We start from the raw sequence: 6,000 nt of genomic DNA on the forward strand, positions 1-6,000 counted from the left end.
TTTTCACTAATCTGCACATTGAGGACATGACCTAAGATAAAAAACATATTTTCCGACTTCCAATGTCAATGTCCTGATTAAAAAAATTTTTCTCCTAGATTTTAAAAGATGTTGGTTTGCAGGACACTCCTGCCAACCAACAAGCTAAAATTATCCTACCATGCTTCTTCCCTTCGGAAATCTTGCTTGTTATTGTCCTGAATATTAAAACTAAGAAACTCTGTGGTTAGAAAGAACAATGAAGCAATCTCCTTCTTCAAGAGATTACCCAAGCCTTTCATGTCACCACAGAGTGATCAGTTCTCCTAGTTGATTAAAAACAGTCATGCAGGCTGGCACATTTAAATATACTCTTTACTCAAGCCTTTTCTAAATAAATAGTAAGTGTCTCTAAAGCCACTAACTAAAATCAAAATGCAAATTTATAAATGCAACAAATTCTCTAATGTTCAAAATTCAACTAAATATTTCAGTTTTCAAATACAACTTGGTTGCTTGGTTTCTCACTTGAGTTTTTTCACACACATAAAAAAATTCTGAAATTTAACTTCTTCTTCTTCGTCACTCCTTTGTTTCTCTTCTTTTCGTCGTTTAGAAGTTCTAAAACTTCTAAATTCTTCTAATTTTCTTTCTTTCAACACATCGTTTGCTTTCTGACGCTGTTGGAAGCATTCCTCCAACACTTCTGCTCTTCTAGCCTCTGTTTGCAACAAGGTAGAGGATCCACGTTCTATTCTCTATTTCGGCAGAAGCTGTTGTGGAGACACAACGTCAAGTTTCTCTCCAAGTCTTCCCTCAACATCTCTTCCTTCTCCTTTCCACTACGTTCACTTGTCCTGGAAATTTTTTACAGCGGTGGTCACTGCATTCCGATGAGTCACGAAAGCTCGCTTGAAAGCTCCTGCTCCAATGTCCAATTGATATCCACTGTATACTCTGCCGTGCTTCGACATATGCTTTTTGGCATATTCGTACAACCATGCAGTCATGTTAGCTCTGAACCATGGCATCAATCGTCTTCTTGCCCATATCTTTTTCACTTCCATCGGAATGTTTAGAATCTTGCACGTTGTCTCAAAAAGATCTAAATCTTTTAGACAACCCAATTTCTGCAACTGTTCTCTCGTCGGTGCCTCCTGTCTATTGTTTTCTCTCACATGAGCCTCCAGCCATCGTATCGCCATCATAACTCCCATTATCACTATCGTTATGGGCCGTGATCAGTCTGGTAAACCCATGGAGAGCAGCTCTCCAGAGTCCCAGATCAACACCAGATTACTACGCTCGGGATACCACCAGGTCTGCAGCAAGCAGTGGCAGGGAAACTCGTCATGTGTCAACATGATGCTCCTCCAATTACGTTTTCCCGAAGCTTCCAGTAATGGTTCCACTTCCATCATCACTCGGTGGACTTCATCATTCTCGTCTACTGTATTGTAATCTGTAACGGTTGATCCTCTCTGTTTCTGTCTCTCAAATTCACTGAAGTTCCCACTCACGTATCCCATGAACTTCTTCCCAGTATTGATTCCAACTCCTCCTTTGATCTCTCTGGAACTGCTGAGAACATCTTACACAGTAACTCGTAAGATTTTTCGGACATTCTCGTAAGTCTCACACACTTTGACACTAGGAAGGCTTGATCCACGATCGTTCTCGTACTCTTTACATCCACAGCTACCAAATTCACCGGGTATCTGCTCTTGTACATTGGAGCCAATGTCGATCCCACCAAATATCGTGCTCCTGATGGTCTACAATAAGTCTCACTGTGTCTGATGTTCATTTACGACTCGATCGCTTCCCTCCATTTTCCTATGTGCTTCTGCTCAGTTTGCAAAACTCCTGGGAACACTTCTACACTGATGGCTGTGACCATCTCATGTCTCTGTTCTAGATTCAATAGTGACTCTAAAGAACCAAACATGCTGTAGAATCCTAGTGCAGTCACTAGATTCACCTCGGTTCCTGCATGGCAATCTGCGATCAGTTCCGTTTCCGTCCTTGCTGTCATCACGCCATTCCCAAACAATATCGTCAATTGCTTGTGTTGTCTCTCTAGGGTTTTCACACAATCCAGACCTCCACAAACGTGACCTTCCAGTCCACAGACTTCCGCCAGACAGCTACCAGGTTTGACCCAGTCTTCTGGTCCCCAGCCAGGCAACTCCACTTTGTCTTCCCCATTGCTCCTAGAGGCTGTTATCATCACATTATATATGATGTTAAGGTCACGCAGATTACAGTCTGCATTCAGCTCCCTCTGCGCATCTTGTGTCGCCCGTAATATCGAGTCAGCATTGGGACTAGGACACCATGATTCTAGCCTTCACAGTTTGGCTAATCGTTCCAATAACACTGCTAATCCTTCAAAACTACTAATTCAGAAGGCTAGCTGCTAAAATTTCGAATCTGAATTTTCGTCCATTCTGGTCGAATGTCACATACTCCCCGGACAGTCCGGTCAATGTCCCCATTGAATCTCGCAATGATCGTAAAATTGGTACAGTGTCATCGAACAGAATTTACAAAATGCACGAAATTACTTTTATCCGCGTCATATCGACTCACTGCAGAATATAAATGGCATCATACTACATCACTATAGCCTTCCAATTTTTTCACTAATCTGCACATTGAGGATATGACCTAAGATAAAAACATCTTTTCTGACTCCAATGTCAATGTCCTGATTTAAAACTTTTTCTCCTAGATTTTAAAAGATGTTGGTTTGCAGGACAGTCTTGCCAACCAACAAGCTAAAATTATCCTACTATGCTTCTTCCCTTCGGAAATCTTACTTGTTATTGTCCTGAATAATAAAACTAAGGAACTTTGTGGTTAGAAAGAACAATGAAACAATCTGAGAATCCCAACCGAAACTCCACTCTTTTGTCGGTTTTTGGTATGGAAGGTGCAGTCACCTCTTCTTCCAAGACCAGTCCCAATTTGGTCCTCGGATTATTAGCGCTCTTGATCGTTACAATTCTCGACGTCCAGAATCTTAGCAACACTGCCTGCTCGTAATCAAAGAAGCAATCGCGTATGTCTTCACTCAGGAAAGGGTTGTACGCTATCCCTATGATTCCGGACACGTAGCTGTACGACTTCTTCTTGATCGGTCCACATTACTCTTTGGATTTCGGCAGTGCCCCCTTAGATTCTTTAGTGAGTCTCAGCTCCTTGTTTGAAAATCTCCTGATTTCGTCTATCTTTCTCATGGGCTCTAACTCCTCAGGTACTTTCATATTCACTCTCATCGGCTTGCTTCGATGCATCTCCAGTAGTGCTAGCAAGATTAAGGCTTTTGCTCGTTCATCGCCCTCCCTCAACATCTTGACACAGGTGTTCAATGCTGGTACTGAAATCTGCTCTATCAGGAATCGAATGAAACAGAGAGCATCTCTCCGCTTCGCGCACGCTACAGCCATTCCTTCCTGGGCTATCAGATCCCTCAGGCTCATCATCAGGAATACTTTTTCTTCTTTTGACCTTTTCCTTTCTTCTGAGTCATATTCCCCTCGAGTTAGTCCCATCAAGAACCAGGCGAACCTCAGTTGTAATTCGGTTCTCACGTAAGGTACTGCCATGAGAGCGTGTATTCTCGGCGTAGTCCTCATTTCCTCTTCGAAGTACTTCAACACCACTGCTTTCCATGGAAGGCTCACTAATTGCTCGATCGTTTCCGCCTGCATCTCAGATGACGCTAGAGTTCCGTACGCCTTCTGCTTGAGGGTGGTGCCTCGCAACATCATCTCCAGATAGCCCTCCATGGCACCCTTGTCTTCCAGAGCCATCACATATCCTCTAGCCGAGTTTCGGTATTCTAACATCTCCATGTATCCACCGGCGGGTTCATCTATTGACACAGTCTCCGACACTGTCAGTCGGTTATACTCCACTGGTACTAGTTGTCCTGCGACACTTCCCTTTCCGTGGTTCATGGGAGATGGTTTAAAGTCTTTCATCGTGCTTTCTCCACATTGGCTAAGTATTTCCTTCCATTTCTAAGGTTGCTCCAGTCAGAGTGCGGTCACTCCTTTTGGATTTGTAATCTGTTGACTTTATCCCCGCCATGAGAATGGTTGGCACCATCGCTACATCGGTTAACATTCTGTCCGTGTCAGGCAATTGATAATCACCTTGTCCCAAATCCATGGCCTCTTCGACTCGTTTTCGTTTCGCTGAATTGACAGCTTTCATTGATATCTCTGAATCTACCTTCGTCATTCCTACTCTCCTCGGCATCACTTTGCTGCCTATAGATGAACCCGCCGGTGGATACATGGAGATGTTAGAATACCGAAACTCGGCTAGAGGATATGTGATGGCTCTGGAAGACAAGGGTGCCATGGAGGGTTATCTGGAGATGATGTTGCGAGGCACCACTCTCAAGCAGAAGGCGTACGGAACTCTAGAGTCATCTGAAACGATCGAGCAATTAGTGAGCCTTCCATGGAAAGCAGTGGTGTTGAAGTACTTCGAAGAGGAAATGAGGACTACGCCGAGAATACACGCTCTCATGGCAGTACCTTACGTGAGAACCGAAATACAACTGAGGTTCGCCCGGTGCATGATGGGATTAACTCGAGGGGAATATGACTCAGAAGAAAGGAAAAGGTCAAAAGAAGAAAAAGTATTCCTGATGACGAGCCTGAGGAATCTGATAATCCAGGAAGGAATGGCAGTAGCGTGCGCGAAGCGGAGAGATGCTCTCTGTTTCATTCGATTTCTGATAGAGCAGTTTTCAGTACCAACATTGAACACCTGTGTCAAGATGTTGAGGGAGGGCGATGAACGAGCAAAAGCCTTACTCTTGCTAGCACTACTGGAGATGCATCAAAGCAAGCCGATGAGAGTGAATATGAAAGAACCTGAGGAGTTAGAGCCCATGAGAAAGATAGACGAAATCAGGAGATTTTCAAACAAGGAGCTGAGACTCACTATAGAATCTATGGGGGCACTGCCGAAATCCAGTGAGTACTGTGGACCGATCAAGAAGAAGTCGTACAGCTACGTGTCCGGAATCATAGGGATAGCATACAACCCTTTCCTGAGTGAAGACATACGCGATTGCTTCTTTGATTACGAGCAGGCAGCAGGCAGTGTTGCTAAGATTCTGGAGGTCGAGAATTGTAACGATCAAGAGCGCTAATAATCCGCAGACCAAATTGGGACTGATCTAGGAAGAAGAGGTGACTGCACCTTCCATACCAAAATCCGACAAAAGAGTGGAGTTTGGGATGGGATTCTCAGATGAACTACTGAGAACGAGCGTGATGGTAGTGTGGGAACTGATGAAACTATCATGGTGTCCTAGTCCCAATGCTGACTCGATATTACGGGCGACAAAAGATGCGCAGAGGGAGCTGAATGCAGACTGTAACCTGCGTGACCTTTACATCATATATCAACGGGGAAGACAAAGTGGAGTTGCCTGGATGGGGACCAGAAGACTGGGTCAATTCTATTAGCTGTCTGGCGGAAGTCTGTTGACTGGAAGGTCACGTTTGTGCAGGTCTGGATTGTGTGAAAACCCTAGAGAGACAACACAAGCAATTGACGATATTGTTTGGGAATGTCGTGATGAAAGCAAGGACGGAAACGGAGCTGATCGCAGATTGCCATGGAGGAACCGAGGTGAATATAGTGACTGCACTAGGATTCTACAGCATGTTTGGTTCTTTTGAGTCACTATTGAATCTAGAACAGAGACATGAGATGGTCACAGCCATCAGTGTAGAAGTGTTCCCAGGAGTTTTGCAAACTGAGCAGAAGCATATAGGAAAATGGAGGGAAGCAATCGAGGCAGAAATGAACATAAGACACAGTGAGACTCAGTGTAGACCATCAGGAGCACGATATTTGGTGGGATCGATATTGGCTCCAATGTGCAAGTGCAGATACCCGGTGCATTTTGTAGCTGTGGATGTAAAGAGTACGAGAACGATCGTGGATCCAGCCTTCTCAGTGCCAAAGTGTGTGAGACTAACGAGAATG

Source organism: Symsagittifera roscoffensis, chromosome 5 (genome assembly GCF_963678635.1).
Source record: "Symsagittifera roscoffensis chromosome 5, txSymRosc1.1, whole genome shotgun sequence".
In the NCBI taxonomy this organism is placed as follows: Eukaryota; Metazoa; Xenacoelomorpha; order Acoela; family Convolutidae; genus Symsagittifera; species Symsagittifera roscoffensis.